This window comes from Chelonia mydas, chromosome 8 (genome assembly GCF_015237465.2).
Source record: "Chelonia mydas isolate rCheMyd1 chromosome 8, rCheMyd1.pri.v2, whole genome shotgun sequence".
Classification (NCBI taxonomy): domain Eukaryota; kingdom Metazoa; phylum Chordata; order Testudines; family Cheloniidae; genus Chelonia; species Chelonia mydas.
Window position 1 is genome coordinate 1,651,180 of NC_057854.1, and position 24,024 is coordinate 1,675,203.

At 60.0% G+C, this 24,024-nt stretch overlaps 1 protein-coding gene across 1 annotated transcript in view; it reads right to left on the reverse strand.

Annotated features, from left to right (window-relative positions):
- Positions 1-24,024, reverse strand: part of CPLX2 (complexin 2) — a 70,183-nt gene that overhangs the window by 26,732 nt on the left and 19,427 nt on the right. Inside the window, exon 3 of the mRNA XM_037907847.2 lies at positions 18,507-18,544. The gene's annotated coding sequence lies outside the window, so the exon portion shown is untranslated. The remainder of the gene's footprint in view (positions 1-18,506; positions 18,545-24,024) is intronic.

A 24,024-nucleotide genomic window follows, 5' to 3' on the forward strand; every position in this document is an offset into this window, starting at 1 on the left:
TCAGTGCCCTGTGCCGGGGTAACGGCCCCTCGGGGGCCAGCAGCGTCTGCCCCATGAAGCAGTTTCATTAGAAACACACAGAATAAATACCATTAAGTAAATTCAGATGCTGAACTAATTCCAGCTGCCAGGCCTCCTGAGGAGCATAACGGCTAATTGACTCTGGCGGAGGACGCCCCCCTCCCCAGCTCCATTCTGCCCCGCGCCGTGCGTGGTGCTCGCCAGGCAGTGGTACAGAGCTCAGGCCCAGCTGGGTGGTGCCCCTGGGGCGAAAGGGTCATGGGCGCGCCGCGGGTGCCAGCTGCATGCTTTAGTGAGGCGCCCTGGGACGGCCAAGAGAGAATGCCATCGCTTTATTCCTGCCCGGGTGCCGTAGCACGGTGTCTCCCACGCAGGCGGAGCAAAGCCAGGGAGCGAAGCGTGGAGTGGAATGAGGAGAGACGCCCCTCCTGCCCCCACAAGCGCTCCCAGGTGGGGGTTTCGGAAGGAGCACGGAGTTTAAGGTTAAAAACCTTCTTTTCCTAGCACATGGGGGAAAACCCCTCAACAGCGACCCACTCCAACAGTGGCAACCCCATGTTTGTAACCCATCCCTCCGGTCACGGTGCTTGGGTGACCCCACCTGTCCGCCCAGCCCTGGATCTGTCCTGCCTAGGAAGATGTCAGGGCCTGGCTCTGCAGAGCTACTGCCGTTTATCCAGCCCATGTCTCACCGCACCCAGCCCAATGGCTCTGTGCTCTCCAGCTGGTTCCAAGGCAAGACTGTGGTCCACACACTGAATAATCGAAATACCAACATCCACCGGCTCCAAGCCCTGAGCCGCACCAAGGTGCCAGTCAGCCTGGGAGGGTGCTGAGCCCGCTCAGCCGTATGCCAGTTACAGCCCCATGCCGCTAAGCCAGTAGCAGCTTCTCACTGTTACATGCCCAGAGATCGCAAGGTGCCAGGGACCCCAGTGCACGCAGGCAGCTACGCATCTGTCTTCTCCTCCAGCTCTGCTGGCTCCACACTCTCCCGCTGCCTGGCAGAAACAGGCAACGGGCGTAGGGCATTTGTCTCGGACTGTGCAGGAAAGGCAGGGATGTGCCGGTGGGACGGGCGCCCAGAGAGCGCCCCACGGATGGCCGTGCTCCACAGTGACTGTGGCTGGAAGGACACAGCCTGAGTCTGGGGGGCAGAGAAGGGGGCAGCCCCAAGGGCTGGAGTTCGGCTGCTTCCACCTGGAGGAGTCCGAGGAGACGCCCTGGGACGTTTCACTCCAATGCAGCGGCCGGCAGAATGGACAAGCTCCGCGGGAAAGCCCAGGAGAGATGCCCCAGGACTGCCGGTGTCCGGGGCCAGGGCTGCAGCCTCCTCCCTGCATGCACCCAGCGTAACAGCAGATCCCCTATGCCTCTGTGTCCTGCCCCCCAGCTCTGCCCTGCCCCCTCATGCCTCTGTGCCCTGCCCCCTGGCTCTACATCCTACCCCCCCAGCTCTGCCCTGCTCCTGGCTCTACCCTGCCCTGCTCCCCATTCCTCTGTGCCCTGCCCCCCAGCTCTGCCCTGCCCCCTCATGCCTCTGTGCCCTGCCCCCTGGCTCTACATCCTACCCCCCCAGCTCTGCCCTGCTCCTGGCTCTACCCTGCCCTGCTCCCCATTCCTCTGTGCCCTGCCCCCCAGCTCTGCCCTGCCCCCTCATGCCTCTGTGCCCTGCCCCCTGGCTCTACATCCTACCCCCCCAGCTCTGCCCGGCTCCTGGCTCTACCCTGCCCTGCTCCCCATCCCTCTGTGCCCTGCCCCCCAGCTCTGCCCTGCCCCCTCATGCCTCTGTGCCCTGCCCCCTGGCTCTACATCCTACCCCCCCAGCTCTGCCCTGCTCCTGGCTCTACCCTGCCCTGCTCCCCATCCCTCTGTGCCCTGCCCCCCAGCTTTACCCTGCCCCCTCATGCCTCTGTGCCCTGCCCCCTGGCTGTGCCCTGCCCCCGGGGCCGTGTCCTGCAGTCAGGCGGGGGTTTCCCTCTCCCCCTTGGAGCATGGGAGCTACAGAGCACTGTCACGTGCTCTAAAGGTCCTAAAAACTGGGCCGTGCCTCACTCTGTGCCCAGGCTCCCTTCTGCGCACTCCTCCGGCGGGGGAAGGGAGCACTCCCCGCGGCACTGCGGGGCAGGGGGAAGCTGCCAGCTTGGCCTGCATGGGAGCAGCCGCCGTCACACCATGTGGCACCTGCGCTCTCCGGTTTCGGGGCCTGAGCTGCCCTGCCCCGGGTTAGGGGGCCCGGCCCGCCCCTTTGCCCAGGGATTCCAAACGGCCCCCAGGGGATTCTGGCGCCTTCCTCTGTGCAGAGGGGCCTGTGGCTTCCCCCAGGGCAGCAGCGCCATCCCCACCTGGTGCTTTCCCCACCCCCTGGGGCAGGCAGCCCGTCTCCCCAGCAGGGGGCGCCCCGGCACGGCCAGGCAGCCCCCCCCCGTCACAGCCGCGCTGCCAAGGGCTGCACCGGCGTCCAGGCTTCCTGGCTATGATAATTATTGTTGTTCTCCCCACTCGGCTGCTTGTTGGGTGGGAAATTACAGGCCTCTTCTCGTCTGGTGCAGCAGAGACGCTGCGAGGCTCCCTTCCCGCACCAACCGCTTCCTTCCCCTTCTCCCTCGGGGGGCCAACGAGTGGTGGGGGGGACAGACACCCCCTAACTTACAGGCTGTGCGGTGGTGCAGAGCTTCAAAGGCAGGGCCAGCCCCATGCAGCACAGTCCCCTCCACCCCCCCAGGGCTGCCGGTGCTGGCACCGCTCCCAGCTACCTGCCTTTCTGCTGAAAAATGCACTTTGCTCCCCCCACTTACGCCCCCCCCCGCCATGCAGAGATCTCAGCGATGGGCAGACAGGCCTGGGCACCTCCCCGTCCCGTCCCCCCAGACGTGGAGAGATATCACCATCCCTATTTTACAAATGAAGAAACTGAGGCCCGAGGGAGGAGGGATTTTTTCTCAAGGTCATGCAGTGAGGAGTCAGTGGTGGGGCAGGTAACAGGACCCAGGAGTCCTGACCCCCAGTCCACTGCCCTGAGCGTAGGTCGAGCCTCCTTCCAGGGCCAGGCGTAGAGCCAGAGAGTCCTGGTCCCCCGTTCTCTGGTGATGGGTAACGGCTCCCCCTCCCTGAAGGCCCTGGCCAGCGGGGTCCCGCGGGGATCCAGATGCTCCTCACTTCCCCTCAATAGCTACCCGAGACCACTGCGGGGAGAGGGAGACACCACAGGCTTGGCTGCCAGGGCACGCACCCATCTCAGTCTCAACCAACCCAACCACTGGCCTGACCAAATGCCAGGCGGCCGGCAGGAGAGCAGCTCCTGGAGGGAGAGCAGCTGGGGCACGCCGAACCCAGCCAAGACCAAAGCAGTGCTGGTCGGAGAGGGGGCACGCGCGTCTCTGCCTTCCATCAGGGCTCACGGCCCCGGTCATCAGGTGGCACGAAGCCGCGGGGGCCCGCTGGACTCCTCGCTAAGCTTGGATGACCAGGCTGCATCAGTTTCCAAAAATGTCTTTCGCCTCTAGCTCGCCAGGGAGGGTCATCCCTTCCTCCTGGGTGAGCACGTGGCCACAGGGATCCCTGTGCTCCTCTGAGAGTGGGCAGAGCCCAAATGCAGGACGGAGCGCGAGAGCCGGGGACAAAGCTGCCTCTCCCCAGGGAGCCGGCTGGGGGACGATCTTCCAGCTGTGGCCAGGGGAACCCAGAAGCTGGCCAGCTTCAGGAAATGTTGCAAAAACCTTCCCCTTTGGAAATGCCTTTCTACCATGGATAACACTGGCACTAGGAACCCCCCTTTGAGTCCTACACCCCGCTCACCCCCCAAAACAAAACACCAACCAGCCAACCGAAAAAACCCAACAACCCTAGCTCAAGCTGACAAGGGAGATGTGCCAGAGACTCCAGGAAGTCCACTAGGTTACTGATTGTACATGGAAGGCCTGCAGATACCATGGGGGTGGGAGCAGCATAAAGCCCCAAGACAGATGGCTCGAGTGTCCCCTCCTCACCGCTCACTCTGCTCTCCTGGCAGCTTGGCGTTCCCTGAGATTCCCTGTGTTTCTGGTTGCCAGACGCTGATAGCCACCCCCAGCACCTTTCCGGAACCAGCTCGTTTGCTTCCTTTATACGGCACTGCCAGTAGAGGGAGCTCACGAGTGCCACGCACTGTTTTTGTGTAGGTCCTGCACAAATGTATTGTTCTCAGCAATGGCAGCCCTTCTGGACGAGGGGGGAAATTCAGGTCTGTTGTGAGTGGGAGAACGGGAGGAAAGGAGGTCAAGGAACCCCCTGCCCCTGTGCACCCACACTGGATCAGAGTGGATCTGGGAGCCAGTGCTCCCACAGGTACTAGCCGGGGGCTGGTCTAATGCATTAGGTGGCACTCCATGGCCCAAGTCGGACGGGGGTATGGCTAAGTCCCTTTGGAAGCACATGGCAGGAGGAGCGCCGCTGTCTCCAGGTGACCCCCCCACTCTTCCTCCCAGCATGGTCAGCATTTGGCCAGGCTCTGTTTAGAGTCTAGGTGGGGTTTGCTTCAACCCCCTCCTGATTCTTCAGGGCTGAAAGGAGAAAACTGTGCAGTTTGGTCTCGGCACAGAGCCTGCCTGGGGCTGAAGAGTGCCTGGCTAGAAGTTACCTCGACAATGGCTCCAATTAGCAGCCGCCACTGATTACCATCCCCACTCCCTGCTGCGGCCAGTGTTCTGTTCCTGTTTTAATTCTAATCAGCAGGAGAAATGGATTTAAAAGAAGGGGCCATTTAATCGGCATGTAGCAGCTGTGTGCACGCCAGCTGGAGACGGGCCTCCGCAACACCGGCAGGTTGTTCCTGAAAGCCACCTGCCTTTGCCGGGCATGGGGTATGCATGGGGCCGCCTTTGTGCTGCTGTGTGGTGAGGGCTGTGTGTGTGCGCACGCCTCTCCCACACGTGTGCACACCTCTCCCTGGGTGTGTGTGTGTGTGCCTACGCCTCTCCTTGCATGCGTGAACAAGTGTGCTCACACCTCTCCCGCGTGCGCGTGTCTGACAAGGCTACAGCTGACTAACCTGGGGTGGTTGGAGGAAGCTGGAATTCAGCCCCGGCTCCGTAATGGGGTGGGGGAAGAGAGCAGCAGCTCAGCCTGCGAGACGGGATGAGGGCCAAGGGGGCTGGAGCAGAGGGTGGGATGGGGGCACCCAGCCCATAGACCCCGTGCTCCGTGGCTCCCCCCGCCCCGCCCGGCTGCCCAGTGGGAGCCACCCCCGGGCCCAGCCCCAGGCAACCTATAGGGCTCGGCAGCCTGAGGCAGCCCGGCTCTTCCTGTGCCCCTGGGGCTGGCTCCAGCTGCCAGATCCTTTCAGCACGAAGCTGCCCCGCCCACCCTTTCACCTCAAACGGATCCATCTCCGGACCCCTCCCTGGTCCTGGGGGCTCCTCCCCCCGCTGCCTGCTGGCTTCTCGCTCACGTGCTGCTCGCCATTCGCCGCGCTGACACTTAGCAGCTGAATGAGGCGTTCGCTTGCCTGCCCGGCGTGGCCCCCTGCAGTGCTTCCTCCATGCGGTGCCCAGGGCAGCAGGGCGGGGCGCAGGCTGCAGAGCTAAGGACCCCCCAGGAGTGACCAGCCGTGCCCCCAGAGAGCCCCAGGCTCAGCTCTGCACAGGAGCAGGGCAGAGCCCACGGATGGGCCCCTCCGGGGCCAGCCAGAGCAGGGAAGTCACGGCCCGGCCTTCAGCTGCCCCCAAGAGCAGTGGGTTATTCCCAGCAGACGCTCGGACACTCGCCCGTGACCCGGGCACTCCCACCTACGTGTGCACACACAGGTGTGCTCCCAGGCCCCTGCTCGCAGAGTCTCCTACCCCCTGGACACACCCCAGCCCCTTGCACTGCACTCTGCTGCTCCCCAGCGGCTCCCGCTCCTGCGGCGAGCTTGGCCCCCGCATGGTGCTGCGTGACCAACACATCGCTTCCTGGGGCACGGGGCGCAGACAGCTGGTTAGGTCAGTGCTGATCCGGTCCCAGCACTTATGGGGCTCCAAAGGCAGAGGCAGGGAACCGAGGTGTGAGTGCGCCGGGGGGCAGAGGGGGGCTCCAGCAGCCAGCACTCCAGGAGTGGGGGGGTAAGTGGGGGTGCAGGGTGTTGCAGGGGCCTCGACTGGCTAAGGAGCCAGGAGGGGAGCGATGAGGCTTTGCCATTCATCGGCCTGGGCTGAGCACTGAGGACTCGTTGGCTGAGGATGGATGGGAGCCCCCCGTCCCGGCACTGGGCAAGGAGAGCGACAAGCAGGTTGGGTGGCTGGATGAAGGAAGATTCAAACATTTTGGTTTCTTCTTTCCCCCCTCAGCTGGCATATACCTGTCTGCTGCCCCCCTTTGCCTGGCATATATGTGAATGGCAGTCCCTTCCTGAGCCCCTGCCTGGAATACACCTGTCTGCCAGCTCCCCTTCCCCCGCCTGGCATACACCTGCCTGCCAGCCCCTTCCTGAGCCCCTGCCTGCCATACACCTGTCTGTCAGCTCCCCTTCCCCCGCCTGGCATACACCTGTCTGCCAGCCCCTTCCTGAGCCCCTGCCTGGAATACACCTGTCTGCCAGCTCCCTTGCCCTGGCCTCTCCCCCCTGCCACCCGAGCATCATGCACTGTTTTCCATGTGCTTTATTTTGGGCCAATGCTTTGGAGCATGAATCTGCAGTCCCAGGCTGAGCCCCGATACCCAATGCATTTGGGGGACCTCCCCCGCAGGGCACCCTCCTGCGTCGGGGCAATGCCCTGACCAGGAGATCAGCATGAGGGGACAATGGGGACGACTCCTGGTCCCAGCTCCCCACAACCCCTGCCCAGCATCGGGCAGAACCTGCCCAGGAAGGCAATGGCTGGGATTGCCAGCAGCACAGCTCAGGCCGGTGTGATCACTGGATCTCTTGGGCTCCTCTGGACCGTTCTGCCCCAAGGCCAGGGCAGGACCCGGAGCACGAGCCAATCCCATGTCCTCTGCACAGCACAGCTTGCTCCTCCTGGCACCCAACCCAGAACACACCTCCCCGGGGAGCCTTCCCTGACGCCACGGGGCACGGGGCTGAGCTGGCTCCAGGGGCGTCTGCAATGGACTCTGAAACAAGTCCCCTTGCTGAGCCCCTGGAGATTTGCTGGCACAGGTGGGCCCATGCCAAGGGCCCTTTCCATCCCCTCCAAGGCAAGTCACAGTGCGGAGGGAGCAGGATTGGCGCTGTGACGCCCTGTCTCTGCCAGCAGCAGGGGCGGGCCGGGGGGCGGCTGGCACCAGCCCTCTTCACAGCTCCCTTCCTACTTCCCAGGCCAGACAAACGGCGCCTTCTCCTCCATGCACGAGGGAGCAGATGAAGTCAGACGCCAACATGCACAGCCTCTGCCCCTCGCCCTGCACAGCAGCCGCCTTCCCTCGCCAGACGGCTGCCGCTGGTGCCCAGGGACTGTGTCCTGTGTCACTGTAGCATGCCCGGATGCACCATGCCCCTGGCAACCTACACCCTGGCTGCACCAGCAGCCTCTGCCTCGTCTCCAGCCTGCATGGCCTCATGCACGGCCCCGTCACTGACTCATCAGCGCTGCTCCGCGGGCCGCTCAGGAGCTTTCCCAGAGAAAGAGCTAACGGGCACGAAGGCGTCTGCATGCTCCGGGGCTGAGGGCTTGGTCAGCAGTGTCGGGCACTTACTGGGCTGGGCAGCTGACCCTCCCATGCACAGGTGCTCAGGGGCCCTGGAGCCTGTAAGCACCCAAATCACCTAGGCCAAGCACGCCTGGAAAGTCACCTGCAACGTACTACCTCCCCCGTTTCCCCTCTTTTCAATGCCACAGCTTCTCTAGGAACACGAGGGCTGCATCTCAGCCGCTCCGCAGAGGCGCAAGACATAGGGGTGCAGGGGTGCTGCAGCCCCCCCAGGTTTTATATGGGGCTGCCGGCCCCGTGCCCGGGGCTCCAGTCCCTGGCTTGGGTCTCAGGGGCTGGCCCTGCACCCCAGCTGCTGGCTCTGCGCCTGGGTCTTTGCTCCTGGCCCTCTGCCTGGGGCTCCGCGGCCACTGGTCCTGCACCCCGCACTCCGCTCCCCAACCCCGCATGTGGGGCTCAGGACCTGGCCGCTGGCCCCACACCCCTGCTGCTGGTCCTGTGCCCCGGGCCCGTGCCGGGGGCCCCACTCCCAGCCCCTGGACTCGCTCCAGAGAGCTGCTGTGAGAAGACAGGTGCTGGAGCCTGAAGGTCCAGTCTTGGAGTGGGCAGGAGGGGGAGTCACCCTTGTGAAAAAGTGGGGTCCTTTGGGGTCTGGCACACTGAAGGGGTTACTCCTGGGAGCCTGTTTAAAGGCCAGGGCATTGCATGGACCCTGTAGATCCTCTGCAGAGCAGCACGACTCTCAGGAACTTTGCCCTCAACCTGCCTCCAGCGAGCGGAGAGGAGCCCTGGTATGAAGACACGTCCCTGTGTGTGCACGAGCCAGGAGAGGCCCGTCCAGTGTGACAGCCAGGCAGAAAGCGCAGCTTGCCAGGCCTCCGCAGAGAGCTCCCAATTTGGAGCAAGAGCCTGGTTTGCTTTGTTGGCCCCAGACTGGAAAAGAGAGAACAGACTAACCCCTCTCCCACCTCCTGGCAAACACGCCAAGCCCCAGGTCTCTGGTGTCTTGTCCCGGTGCCCTCAGGGGAAGGCAGGGGCTGGTGAGAGTGAGCTGCGATACCCCCAGGGCACGGGTCCTTCATTTCATCTGCCAGACTGCTCAAAGGACAGGAACAGGTGGGCTCAAAACTGGGTGACGGACCCAGGAGGGTTTTTCTGCTTTTGATCCCCCTCTTTATGGCTCAGAACATTACTCCCCCACCCCCGACTCCCCCCCAGCATAAACCACAAAGTGCTTCATCCCTTGGAATGGGAGGCCAAACTGTGCCCAGCCCTTGTGAAAGTGATAGCGTGCCAGGACCAGTGCACCAGTACGCTCCCCAGGAATCACGTGGCGCTCTCAAGACTCGTACCACCCCAGGGTGACAAACACCTCCCGGGTGGCTGGTAGGTCACCCTGCCTGGTAACTGGGCTGGGCCCTGCCTTAGCCGCTCCCAGCGTCGGTCCTGACCTTCACTTGGAAGCAAAGAGCTTCTTTCTGCCATTCAGCATTCGTTGGGCCAGATCCTCAGCCGGCGTAACCCGGCACTTCTGTTAAGTGGAGCGACAGTGATTGATGCCCAGTGGGGAACCTGGCCCTTGCTTTCCATTTTCTCATAGTCTGCCTCCAGATCTGGTCATCGGTGCACCCCAGGTGTGACATCTTGAGTCCCTGGAGACTTTCCCTGGCCGTCACAGCTTTAGGGAGCAGGTAGATATTTGGCAATGTCAAGCACTTTACGTCCTCCCCATACTTTGCATCCTCCCCTCTGTGTGCACACAGGGTTGGCACTAGGGTGTCTTACGTACATTAACATGTTCTCCGTATAGACATGGGGCAGATCCAAAGCCACGGAAGTCACTGGGTTTGTCTACTGACTTCACTGGGCTTTGGGTCAGGTCCCCAGAACTAAGAGACAGATTCACTGGCTAGTCACTCGACTCTAGTTCTACAAAGTAGTGTGAATCTGGTCCAGTGACGGCAGTAACTAGGCTCCCCGAGCAGCAATCTACCCACCAGCTCACTAACGGGAATGAAACGATTCCAGCAACCTCCTGTCAGAAAAACAGCTTCCAGGTCTGTTCTAGCCACTCTTTGTAATGGGTGCCAGGCTGCTTTAGGGCTTCGTCCTTTCCCATTTGGCAAACACCGAGAGCTTCAAACGGGGTCCCGTCCCGTGGAAAAAAACACTAGGTGATTGTGTAATGAAAGACTCTCATACTGCATACGCACCGGGGGGCGTGTGTGTTCAGACTGCACAGGGAACTTTAATGGTGGCATTTCCTAACTTCTGAGTGCTTGACTTTGTAAACTTAATCTTTTAATTTGTTTTTTTGCATGTTTTACACAAAACGTTATAGATTCTAGCCCTCGTGGAGGGAAAGAAAAACTTGAAAAGGTGACCCAAGGGTAACTGATGCCTACCATGGCCTGAAACAACAGCTCCAGAAGGTGGAAAAAGCTACATTCATCTTAACTCTCAAACAAACTACCACCCAAACGGGGGAGGGGATACAGTGTGGGTCAGGCCCAATGGGAACCCCAAGAATGCTTTAATTCAGCCCTACTTGCATGGCTAGGGACCCAAACCCAGCAGACTGAACTAGTGAACCATGAACGGGAAGTGAAATTGACTATAAACAGGATGTGAAACTGACCAGTCCAAGTTCCATGTTCCTAAGATAAGTGAAGTGTAAAGCACAAACAAACTGCCCGGGGGGTGAAAAGTATGAATGGATTTTCATCTTCTTGCTTGTTTAATGAGCTGAGGGGTCCTCAGAAAGCCAGAAGAGGAACTGAGAGGATTGAGGATTTTTCTCTTGACATTGTCCCTTTAACTTTTATGTTCTGCCAGAATATTTGTCCCTGCCAGGAGCATTGCTGAGGAGTCAGAGAAACTCCAGGGGCTAGAATGTGCATTGAACCCATCAAAGCCAAGGGGGCGCCATGGCTATACATCAGGAGTCAGTGCCAGGTCGGGAGGGGGAATCTCCTATGTCAGAGCCAGGTGGGGAGGGGGGAATCTTGGGCCAAATTTGTAACAATTCCAGGGAAACTAATGGAGTTACACCATTGTCCCTATGTGTTTATATAGAGCCTACACAATTAAATTAAATTCACTAAATTGGGGCTCAAGGTTTTTAAAATCATATTAACATTTTCTGGCCAGGGGTGAGCGGCTTGTCAAGAGTGGAACTTGGAGGACCTTCCTCATCAGCCTGCCATGACTTTAATGTGAGGCCCGTTCAGGCTCTGAAATCCAGACGCTCCTCCCCTGGGTGGACAAGCAGGATGGGGCTCAAAGCTAGCAGCCCACAGCACAGACCAGGCTGGGCCAGCAGAGAGAACAGCCCTTGACCTCCCCGGCTAACGTTACACTTGAGCGTGTGTGGATGCAGGAGGGAGAAACCATGAGACACAAACGTCCTGCTGACTACAAATTAAACTCAAGGCTCTTTTATGCCTTTCCGGAGCTTATCGGAGCATTTTAAGGCTCCAGCAGTGTTCTCAGAAGGTATTAACGTGATTGCTTTCAGCGCACACAATTAGGGTTCTGCTGGGCTTTGACAACAGCAGCAGCTTCCCCGCTCCACGGTGGCACCTTCTTACAGCAGCCACGTGGAGGAGCTTTTAGAGGAGGTTTAATTATTGCAGGGCAGAGGTGACAGGGAAAGCAAGGGGCCGTGTTGCATATGGGGCGGAGCGTGAGAGGCTGCAAACTCCTGAGTGCCCTGGCTTTGCCACCGACTCTGGGTGACCACAGGCAAGAGGGTGCCTAGCCAGCTCCAGCGTGCCGGGGGGAGAGAGGGGCACGCGGAGCATGCCCATCTCTTGTGCACTTGTCCAGGGCCCAGGCATCATGCCCCACCACAGCTCCTAGACCTAGATAAATTCATGGAGGATAGGTCCATCAATGGCTATTAGCCAGGATGGGCAGGGATGGTGTCCCTAGCCTCTGTTAGCCAGAAGCTGGGAGTGGGCGGCAGGGGCTGGATCACTTGGTGATGACCTGGTCTGTTCATTCCCTCTGGGGCACCTGGCATTGGCCACTGCCGGAAGACAGGATACGGGGCTAGATGGACCTTTGGTCTGACCCAGCCTGGCCGCTCTTATGTTGCACAAGGCAAGTGTCACTGCCAGGGAAGGCCTCTCCAGAGGGTGTGGGGAAGGCGCTTTTCCCAGCATGCCCAGATCCGGCAGGACACAGAGGAGAGTGCTGATGCAAAGGGCTCCCTGAAGAATCCTCAGGCCTGCTTCAAGCACAAGCCCTCAGGAACAGGGCCCCTGTGTACCCTCCCCAAAAGGGGGTCACCTTTTCCCAGGTTCTTGCCAAGCTGGGTGAGGGCAACAGCCTCTTTGTGTGGGACCGGGCACCTCCCTTAGCCCAGCGGCCGCGTGCGCACACCGGTGCTGCTCTCACCTCAGCTGTGCGGCCCCTTGCTCCAGGCTGGCTCCTGCCTTCCCAGGGGAGGGGCTGACGCTGATGAGGAGGCTTTGCAGCCGGGCTGGTTCAGATCCAGGGTATCGGGCCAACTACAGGGGCTGTTTGCAAACTCTGCATCTGGACACTAATCCCTCCCCCCTTCCTCCAGACGGGAGGCTGTTCAGATCTGGCCAGTGTGGAGGTGGCGGCTTAGGACTCATCTCCAGGTTGAGAGAAATCCAGGATCCTGAGCAGCCGCACAGACTTGCCTGCCCTGAGGACAGGAATTTTTACTCTGTGCCACATGGCATGGCATCTTCTGGTGGACCCTGCAGGTATCTCCTGGGAAGCCGGTGAGAGAGACAGACAGGCTGGAGGGGTGCTCAGACGCTGAATTCAGTTTCACCTCTTATGCTGATGTCAGGAGGGATTTTCAAAAGCATCCAGGTTAGGAGCCCAAACCCCAGGGAAAGTCAGTGGGAAAGTCCTGTGCTCCTAACTCACCTAGGAACTTTGGAAAATCTCCCCTGTAACTCTTAAATACAAACATCTTGCTGGTTCTGGTCTAGGTAGCTCCATGGCTGGGAGGTCTTTGTCTCCCCCAAGCTCCCGTGCTGCCTCACTATTGCCCCCCCACCTAAAACCCCAGCAGGGACAATCCCGAGCCCCTAAACTCTCCCTGATTCTTCAGGCCACTTGGATGCTGGTGGACAGTGGTCTGTTAGAGCTGCCATAAAGCGAAGGCGTCCCGCAGCCAGAGCGGGGACTTTGGGTTCACTCCAGCTGCAGGGGGAGGGAGACGCAGACCCACTGCCTGGCACTCGTCCCCGACATGGTGTTAAGCAGATTTCATGACAATAGAACAGTGAATTTCAAAGCTGCTCCAGAGCCCAGCTGGACCTGGACAAGCCAGATTTAGCCTTGGCGTCCTCCCTTGGCAACTGATTTGTTTTTCAGTGTGCTGGTTCCTCGGGGTATTTTTTAATAGACTCAAATGGTGCTGACAAGGTGCATGGAACAGGCTAAACCAGAGAACAATCTGGTGAGTTTTGGAGCGAACCCAACAGCAGTAAAACAAAACAAAACCCGCCACGCAAAACAAACAGCAAAAGCCAACATCAAACCGCCCCCCATGCTGACTAGCTGGAGAATAGCGAGAAGAGTTGTCCCAGAACAACGGGCCCTTTGAAAGCCATTTCCCGGTCTCTGCTGCAGGAATGCACCTGACGCCTCGGCCTGGCCCGAGTCCATTTCATGCAGGCTTCTGAGCACAGCTCTCCTCCCAAGGTCCCGCACCCTGGGAGATCTGGACGGCTTTTAACTGCTGAAAGCTCTAAAAGCTGCTGTTTACTGGGGACTGCAACAAACGGGGAGAGCTCATTCTCAGCGCAGGAGAGAGGGGTTAGAAAGACGTCCTTTAATCAAAGGGAGAGAAATCAGTTCAGGCAAATCTGGATTTGCCAGTTTATCTTTCCCCAATAGGACACTGCCCCCACGGATCAGGGCTGGGCTGGTACCTGCAGACACTAGTGCCGAGCTGAGGCCAGGGCAGGAGAAGATGGATGTGCTCCCCCCTGCCTGGCCCAAATTCAATCACAGTGACCATCTCTGGGATCTGCTGAGTCACCCTTTGAAGAGCATGGAGAGGAGTCCATGGGGCTGAAAATGCATTCCCGGGAGGGGGTCCTCCCGAGCCGCTCAGCTTCTGGAGTGGGTGATCATCAGTAAAAGCCTCTGGAATAGTCTCCAGAGTATCTGACCCAGGGCAGCCCGGCACCCTGCAGGGACTCTGTTCTGCTGATGACAAAGGCAGGAGCGGGAACAGCTCAAATGCCTCGGGGGTGGGCGACTTTAGACTGAACCTGGCTACCTATTCCTGCTGTCCATCTACCCCTCCAGCATTCTTGTTCACGCTCTGCTGTGTGGTGGGGAGACCCCGGGACACACTCAGTGACGTGCCCCGACAGCTGTTCCATGTTCTGCCCTCTCCTGCAGATCCTCTCCCTGCTTTCCACTGTAAGGGTTTGGGGCAGGGACTTCTGGCCTCTCCTTGGATTCTCTGTTTGCAGAGTGCCCGGCGCGATGGGGCCCAGCGGGGCCCTCCGAGCCCGTCCGGGACAGAAATATACAGCTTACAAGGGGCCAAATCCCCACCTGCTGTAAATTGGTGCCACTGGAGTTCACAGCAGCGGGGAATTTGACCCCAGACCTTTCCTAATTTGGGACAACAATTATCTTCAGCAGCAGTTTCCTGGAGTAACAGATCTTGAAAGAGACAGTGTCAATTACATTACAACTGACACTGCCTGCTAGCATCAGCGGCCTTCGAGGCCCTGTTGGGCCGGGTGCCGCACAGACAGCTAGTGAGGGACAGTCCTTGCCCCACACAGACATGGCAGAAGGAGGCTGGGAGGGAAAACAGAGGCAGAGAGGGAAACTGATTTCCCCCCGCTCACACAGCCAGTTTGTGGGACAGCCAGGACTAGGCCAGGTCCCCTGCCAGCCCAGTGCCCTACCCCGGGCCTGGAGACACTGAGAAACGTTTTCACACTTGGGGGTGGGAGAGGAGAGTCATGAGAAAATGGCCTGCTGGGAATCGAACCAGCCCCAGCGCTGCCCCTGTGGCTCCAGGGCCCTGCACAAGAGCCAAGGAGTGAAAGTGACTCACCGGGCTTTGCCCACCAAACTGATCAAACTGCAGGATGCAAACCCACAGCAGAAGCAGGGAAAAGCAAGGGAGGCTGCGAGCGGCTTGGCGCTAACGATCCGAGGGGTTATTAATAACACAGCCATGGGAGTTATTTTCAAGTAGGTTTTTCATCTTGACAGTGTTGCTTTGAAGGGAGCCCGTTTCTAAGTGCAAACTATTAGCATACGGTGGGCAGCTCAGACACCGGATCCCTTTTATTTCGGCAAAAGCATCAGGAAGAAAAACAAAGGTTCTGTCGGCAGATAAAAGGGCTGTTTCCCCCCTTCCCCTTTCTCCAGTTCTGCCACAAAGGGCATGGCGCCCGGAGAGTGCCAGGGCAGGAACACGTGAGCACAGAGCCGATACCCTTCCCAGTGCCACTTGGGGATCGTTGGATGGTCGTTGCTAATATCAGTGGAGGTTGGAAGGCTAAATAAATCTCTTTCCTTTGGGTGTAAACTGGGCAGGAGGGTCCCGGGACCCACCAACGCACCCTCCTGGAGCACAGCTACCCCCTGCACTGTGTGGGGCTGGGGGGGGGAAACAAGGGCCCCCACCCTGCTGGCAGCTGTGGGGATCCTGCCAGTGGGTTTCTGCTGATCAGTGGGGCAGGTTAGACCACAGCCTGGGTACAAGGGAGGGGTGGCTGAAGCATTGGGCTGGGACTCAGCAGATCTGGATCGGTTCCCAACTGGTGACACAGACTCCCTCTGTGACCTTAGACTAGTCACTTCACCCCTCCGTGCCTCAGTTTCCCCATTTGTAAAGTGGGGCGAATGATACTTCTATATCTCTCGGGGGTGGGTGCCAGGCGCTCAGACACTGGAGGCCACAAAAAACCCAATGCACAAAATAAATGGCTCGCCCCATCCAGTATCGTGCAGAGGGGCAAATACGCAGGTAGATAAGGCGGCAGGGTAGGGATAGGGCCGAGGACCTGATCTTCTGAGCCATTCACCCTCAGGAGAGTCCAACCCCCAGGCCCCAGCTCCCCGCCGGAGGGCAGCACTTTCCATGACTGTTCCGGGGAGGATGGGGAATTGACAGCCACGTTCCCCGTCATTGTCTTAAATTAGAGAAAAGAGTTGGGGCCATTTGTGTAATTAACAAGGGTCACGGCGAAGCTAACAGGGCCCAGAAGAGGGACACCGTTAGCATCTCCTAATTAATCTGACTCGAGAATATTAAAAACAAAATAATCAACTTTTCCAAATGGGATGGACTCCGCTCGAGCAAGGCTGCAGGCAAATATGGATTAGCTCAGATTCCGGTTACTGGAGGCTTAGCCCCATGAGGGGGACATCCTTCAGCGACTACATTAAGTCTGGACTGAGGAGCTGGAACGTGCCCAGATCTTGGCTTATTTCTCAGCTCTCTCTAGCCATGTGAAAAAGCCCCGGCCTCGCAGAGCCCTGGGAAATCTGGAACACGGGAGCATGGCTGGGCCAGGCCTTTGCGGCATTATTGAGGCTCTTCAAGCAATTGTGGCTTTTCCTTCCTTCCCAAACTTCCTTCCTGACCGTAGGCAGGACGCCGGCGGCCCCCAGCACCGAGCGAGGACCAGCGAGCCTCAATGAGAGTCCTGCACTAGCTCCCGCGGGGCTGCAGGTCCGGCCCTAGGGGAGGCGGGCAGGATCAGGGTTCCCATGCAGAGCACACTAGGAACGCAGGGCTCTTGCTAAGGTCACCTGCTTTAGCTGCATCTTTAGCACCCAGCAACGCTCTGACCAGCTCTGCGGGGAGCACGCGCCGTGGGGAGCACGCGCCGCGACATGGCGCTGAAACGCTTCACTTCCTAATGCCGGCCGAGACCAGGCAGGGCCAGGGGGCTTCGGGCTCGCGGAGCTTTACACAGTAGGGCCAGCCCTGAGCCTCGCACACGGCACTCTGGAGCCAGGGGAGTCGGGACGGCTTCTGGTGCAGCAGAGTGTGACCCCGTTCCAGCTGCCATTGCCTGGGATGGTGACAAGCAAACGAGGACTGGAGCCCAGGTCCCCGCACACTTGCTCCCCAGGCTGGGCTAGTCTCCTGTCTCCTTGCTGGCCCTGGCACGGCTTCTCCAGGTCCCCCGCACAGTCACCGCCTCCCCAACAGCCTCAGAGACCAATTGTTCCGACCATCCCCGGCCCCCAGCTCTCCCAGCCGCCCCGGCCGTGCGGTTCAATGGGGCCGCTGCGGTGCTGGGCTGGGGAGCGAGCCCTCTCTCTGCGACCTCACTGCCAGCACCGCTGTGCGGCTCCCCCAGCAGCCGGGCGGTGGGCGGGAGAGAGACTTCGCTGCCTGTTGTATTAAAAATAATCCAGCCGAGTGGAAATTCATTACAGATCAGTGTGACAGCCGGGGGAATGAAAGAGCCCATCTATCAGCGCCTGACAAGCGCCTCCTTTGTTCCTGGGCTGGGTCCTTAAGCCTTTCCCGAGGCACTACGGCAGCATCCCAGCCTGGCCAGGTGCTGGGGCCAGTCTAACCAGACACAGGCCGGGCAGCGCCACCCACCATGTGCCAGCTCTCAGCTGGCTGGGTGAGCGCCCGGCTACTGCCCAGAGTCAGCAGTGCAGGCAGGCCGCGTTCCCTCGGCTCTGAGTGTGGGCAGCTTGGTACCCACAGTGCCCGGTAGGCTCGGCCCCGGAGCTCGCTGCCAGTGTGGGGAGGGGAAGCCCCAAGCACCACTCACGAACGCCAGGAGCTGCCGGGTGCGTTAGGAACTGCTGCCCTGATACACCAACCCTGTGCCCGCTGCACAGCTCCCATCAGGGCGTAGCTTTCCTCCCGACCCAGGGCCAGCCGATGGCATGTGCGGGGAACCCTTCAGCAGGGCAGGTAAGTGTTTCCCCAGCCAGATCTCCCAACTGGGCTTTGCAGCATGTTGCGAGGGGGAGGGAGAAGTTGTTCTGGTGACAGATCAACATCCCCTGCCCTCCACCAGCCACCTCAGGGAGCCTCTTCCGAGGGGGCTGTCTCCCTTGCACACCAGGGGGCTCATAGTAGGAAATTCTGCATATGGAACAAGAGCGGGGGAAGAGGGGACAGACTGAGGCCCTGCGTGCTGTCCCCACCCTTTCAGCAACACCCCCACAGCTGAGAGTTAATGCCCAGTCAATATAGCAACGGCTTAGAAAAGGCCCCAGTGCTTTAGCTCCTGCTACCAAACGAGCAACGAGGACAGAAATCAAACCACGCTGAGCCGAACACCCCCATCCGCTGCCATTCCGTGCCTTGCGGCAGAATGGATCTAGGCGGGCGGATCCCAGGAGAAAGTTGGGTTTATTGACTTATTTCAGTTTCTTTCCAGCTCCCTGCTAGGCCTGGCACTACAGCTGTTCTAAAGAAAGCCTGAATGCAACACGGCCATCTCGCTGCTTTGCCCAACTTTTATCCACATGGGGCCAGCGCAACACAAAGCGCCCCGGCCATCTGGCCTCAACTCCCCCCGCCCCCAACAAAACAGCCTCCTAGGCCCGAAATGCTCTGCAACACGCAGCAGGCCAGAGCCCCCCCAGGATTTCAGGTCAGCACCAGCAGCGCATGGGCCAGCTCAGGGCAACATCACAGGACACAAGGAATCCCACGAGAATGCCGGGGGTTGGGGCGGGTCACAGGCTAACGCGAGTCGGCCCCAGTCTATCACAGCACGCTGAGTTTGCTCCCCGACAATAACCAGGGCCTGAGTCTTTCCCTGGGAGTTCCTGGGTGGAAGGGGGATATGGGCAGTAACGGGCTGGTGCAGCCCCTGGGAAGTTATCTCCTCGCACTCTAAAGCAGGAAGGGGAGGTTTGGTGCTTACCTTGATCTCCACCCTGGGGTCGGGGCAGCAGTGAGAGCCTGGGGAGAGAACAGAAAAGAGTGAAAATCCAAAGGCAAACTCTGTGCTTAGGAGGGGAAAGGGGGCTCCTGCGGGGTTTGGGATGACAGACCCCAGGGCTGCCTGGCTGAGTATCCGACAGTGGCAGCACTGGGTGCTGCAGAGGAAGGTGTAGGGACCCTGCAGGGGAAGATGGGGGATCTGGCCCCAAGAAGGTCTCCTCCCAACCCCCAATGATTAGAGATTGCACCTGTGACGCTCCATGGCAGGAGAGTTCAGGGAAAGTGACTGTACCGGGGGGCTCGGATACCCAGGGGATGGACCTGACGCAGAACAGGTTAGAAGAACAAGATGACGCCAACTTTCTCATGCATATTCAGGAGCTTCCTCTTACATTTTGCTCAGCCCTGTTCTGGATGATGAGAGACCCTCCGCCACCCCCCCGGCTCCTGGCTTCCACACGGACATGGTCTCTCATATGCGGTCAGCCCCTGGCCACGCAGGCCGACAAGCACAGAGACTCCTCCAGCACCAGCAGGGAGAAGGAGATGGGGGAAACCAGCGTCATGCTCCTGGAGCGAGCACAGTCCCAGCTCAGTGACAAACAGGGTCCCTAGGGAGCACGGCCAAGCCCTGGAGGGCTGCCCTGATGCTGACAATCCGGCTGACTGGCTACTCCCCTTCCCAAAGTAACGGTCCTGACAGCCCTCGATGACGGACGCTGTCAGTTTCCCCGAGGCCAGGCTCCGTTCCCTCCCCAGCCCTGCTGCGGTATGCCTTTCTGGCTCTAGCCAAGGGCCGAAGGACATTCATGCTCCAGCCTGGTTTAATCGCAGACCCTGTGCCAGCTGATGGATCGTCTCATCTCAGTGTGACAGCAGAAGGGAGAACTAGACCCCGCACAGCCTCCAGAACCTTGCTCCTGCCCTCTGGAGCCCCTGGCAGCACGTGGCCGAGTGACTGACCGGGCTCCCTGCTCGGCAGGGCGCGGGTGCAGCAGATCTGCCAGGTGGGGAAGGTTCTCAGCGCTGCCAAGTTCACAACATGGACTCCTCCCCACTCCCAGCCCCACAGCCGGGGGGGCCGAGGGGAGAGTGCACAGGGCTGGAGGCTGAATGCTAGCGCTCTTCGCCCCTTTAAACGGAGCCCAGAGCAGCCCCTCGGGGGCCGGGGGGGGGCAGCGCCGGCAGCTCTTGCCGGACAAAGGCTGTGGAAGTTCTGGCTGCAGCGTGCCCACCGGCACATCCCCTCCCTCCTGGCTGCCTGCCCTGCGGATGGATGCCGGCACACGCCGCCACCAGCCTGACAGCCCCTGGACGCGGGTCGCTACAGGAACGTGGCAGCCGCTCCCCCACAGCGCTGATATGACTCCGGCCCCACACAGCGTCCCTCAGCCAGAGCCCCGCACTCCCCAGGTCTGCCCAGCTCTTGTGTATGCCTCTGTCTCCGTGAGCAGTGAGCACCACGGACTCGGCCAATGGCGGACATTCACGGCTAGCCCCCAGGCCCTGCTCCGGGGTCCCTCCTGCCTCCCCCTTCCCTTCGGCAGACCCCAGCCAGCGGCGCTCCTGTCCTTGTCCCTCTCGCTCCGCGTTCGACTCCCCCCCGGCGCAGCTGTGCTCTCGTCCTCGCTCTCCGGCCCAGCCCACGGCTTTGAGCTCTGGTGCAGGCACCAGCAGCTGGCTATTGTTACTCCTTTGGTTTCCTTATGGTCCCCTTCCGATCTCCGCCCCCAGCTGCATGGACCGCAGGCGTTACCTGCGTAACGCGGACCCGGCCCTGAAAGGACTCCCCAGAGGCACAGTGAGACCCGAGCCACCCCCCCACCCCCTGAGCTTTGCTCGCAGCAGCAGACGAGCCGGGGTGCCCAGCCATCCAGCCCGGGCACAGAGCGAGGAGGCCCAGGAAGGTTACCTGAAAGGCCAGGGTCCAGGGAGCAGGAAGCTGCGGATCGACTTAGGATTGCGGTGGAGGAACAGGGGAATGGTCTGGCATCACCACGGCCGGCACAAGCCACAAGCTGTCCAAGCCGGCCTTCCCCAGAGAGTGGAGAGGTGGGAGAGGCAGCGTGTAACAGAGAACAATTCAACCTGGCTACACGGCCGCTGAACTCCAGGCCTGCCGCAGCCCATTGGTGCAGGGCAGTTATTTATTCCCCCCCCCGCCCCTCGCCCTGACAGCGGCTGCAGAAAATAATTATCAGCTCTCCTCATCTGTAAAGAGGATTAAAAGCGGTTAACTCAATTTACAGAGGCTTTGTCGTGTCGGTTTTCCCCAGGCTGCTGCGCAGGGAGATTTCCACACAGCCACTTACGCCACTTTTACCCGGCTGTCTTCTGGAGGTAATTGGGTTTTGGAAGAGCCTGTTTAAAATGCGTAACCCGGCCTTGTAAACAAAACCAACCCAGCACCCGCGGAGCAGAGCAAACACCGGCACCGCGCCATGCTGACCCCTTGGCAGATGTGTGGGTCTGGGCCGTTGAGAGCTCCAGGGGTTTTGCCGCCGGGCCCGGAGGCACCTCACCCCCGTCCTGGGAAATGCCAGGGGACAAGTCCTGGAAATCCAAAGTCAGTCCCTTGGCGTCCGGGGAGTGGAGTGACGCTGGAGTGGCTGGGAGCAGAGCCCGGCCCAGCGTCTTTTAGAGCCTTTGCCAGGCTCGGTGGGTGAGCTGCTTTGGGGTGTTATCCTGGCCCCAGCACCCCACTGGGCGAGTGGGTGTGGGGGGGGCCCTTCACTAATCAGTGCCTGGGTACGGGTGCCAGTGCAAGCTGGCGGCCCGGGGACTGCGGTGACCTCTGTCTGCAAATGGGCTCGGCATTGGCAGGGCTGACACCCCCAGCCGCCCTGCACCAACCCCGGCCTGGAGGGTCCCTCCTCCTTGGACGGCAGGGCAGGCCTGGGCCTCTGGTACCACCGGTGCGGACTCATACACGACCTCCAACCCCCTGCCCTGTTCACGGGGCGTCGGAGCCTTTCCCTGCACTCGGCGCGAGCGACTGGCGGCCGGCCCTGCCCTAGGCCGCCCGTTCTGAGCTCAGGCGCTAGAGAAGCCACCACTGTCCTGTCCCCTCATCCAGCTGGGGAGGAAAGCCAGCATGCCCCCCCCGATGCACCAGAACACACACGCTTCAAACCAGGGGCAGCCCCCTGGAGATTAACTGCCCCCCCCCCCGACACCCCGGAGGCTGATCTGCTTTTATTCTCCTTGAGGCCAGTGCTCAGAATTGACCCCCCCCGGCCCCATTGCAGCCCATTCTCCTGCCAGCACAAACAGGGGGAGGCGCGTTTCATTCCCCAGCCCCACACCGTGTGCGCCAGCGCGCCCCACGGGTAACAGGCACCCTAAAGAAGCTGCTGAAGCCAGAGCTGGATGCCCAGAAAACGAAGTGACCCGGATCAGGGCAGACTGTGGCTGCCCCAGGGACTTAATGACCCAGCTGGGAAGAGCCTCCCTGAGTCTGGCTCTTGGGGTGTGTAAGAAGCTCTGGCCACTCTCCATCTGTCTGCTGCAGTGACCCCCCCCAGAGCCCTGGCTGACTGCACATGGCTGGCAGCACAGGGAGATGCCCAGCCTGGGCAGCCGTGCTGGACGAGCTCCTCTTGCTGGCCCTTTGCTGTGCCGTGGGCAGGGACATTGTGATCCTAACTCTACTGAGGTCCAGGAGGCTGCTCAGCCAGGACGTGTGTGCGAGTCTCCTGCTGCTTCTATGCCGAGGCCTGACAAGAAATGCCAAGCCCCCGGCCGGAGACGCCAGCGGTGTTGCTGAGGGCGACGCTCCTAATTGGGGCTGTACACGTGGGCTGGACCAGCCACAGAGGGGCGGGGGCTAGTCGGGGCCCAGCCTGGGGACGTACCTGACCCATACAGATCAGGAACCATCCCCCAGGGCCAAGGTCACGCCACTGCCCAGCACAATCCACAGAGCTACTTGGGTAAGCAACAGGCCATGGGCCTACCTGGGTGGCATCAAGGCACTCTGGTATGTGCACGGGTTATTTGGTCCCACAGCTGGTCTGGACGGGGTTATAGAAGCACAGGGGAAGGGGGCAGAGGCGGCTACCCTAGGGAAAAGGTGTACAGCCTCCCCATTCCCCAGCTAGAGGGGACATGGCAGGCGAGCGGAGTATTTACCCAGTAGCTTGAGTTGATTTGTTCTGCATTTGAATTGGTTTCAGGAAACAAGGCCAGCCCCCGGCAAAGGGACGGGGTGAGACCAGCTGCAGGGACTTTGTGTTTCCTTCCCCAGCGGGTGAATCTGGGGCACACCCTCAGGGCACCTCTGCCACCCCTCCAGCCTGGCACCTGCCCAAACTTCCAACTGCACAAAAGCGTAGACCACACAAGCACCTTCCTCTGAACAGGTGTTCACGCACGCACCGCCCACCCGCGCGTGCTCATCTTCAGGGAAACAAACAGCTACCCTCTTGCACATGCGCGCACGCGCACACACACACACATACGTGAGCGCATCAGATAACAGCATCTACTCTATTTTGGAACACCAAAGCACTTCACGGGGCCGTAAAAAAGGCAAGCTCTAGAATTAGCATCCAAAAGAGCCTGTCTTCTAATGCAAACTCCTTCGCAGCGCAGGCTGCAGGGAGAGGGGGGCTTGCGCACCCTGAAGATTTGGGGAAAGGCCCTGGTCGGGGGGGAGCTCAGCAGGGCTTGCAATGCCCATGAGTGCTGCTAAAAGCAACACTGCGCAGCCTTTGCACGAGGGGGATGGGAGGTGGTGAAGGGATCTTACTGTTCCTGGAATATGAGGGAGGGACTGAGGTGGCTGAGTCAGGAACTAGCCCCCCCATGCAAGCTGCCTCCACTGGACCCTGACCCCCTGCTATCCCAGCCCTGGGCTCCCTACACACAGCTCGGCTGATGCCCTCCTGGCTCACAACTCCCCCCTAGTCCAGTGCTGGACCCCCAAACACAACTCTGCCGACACCCCTTGGTCCCAACCTGCAGCCTCCCCCCACTATTCCAGTGCCTAGGGCTGCCCCCTGGTCCCCACCCGTGTGGATGCCTGGAGCTTTCCCACTCTAGACAGCTCTGCCATTGTGCACCCAGGGAAGGCTGGCACTCACAGCAATCGTTAGCTCATCTCAGATGGGTACTTTTTATTCCTCTTTGCTTTGCCCCAGGAGTCCCCATTCAAAGTTTTACTCTCCTGTTCTTAGCACAAGCCAAATCCACTGCAATGCTTGAGATTAACCCAAAGTTAGTGGACTCGAAGCTCTGACAACAGCACCTGGCTGCATTGCTGGGTGCATGACAAAGCTGAAACAGTTGCCGAACAATTAAAGGAGCAGCAGTAATGAGGTGAAGCTGCTACCCAAGTACCTCCCCTGGCTTCCCAAAGGGATTTCTATCCCCCACACTGCAGACAGGGAAACAAATTCCAAAAGTGTAAGTGGCTTGTCCCAGTTCACACACAACTCCTGGGCCAAGCTGGGCAATGAAACCAAGAATCTTGTTATCCAAACTTTCTGTAGCTACAC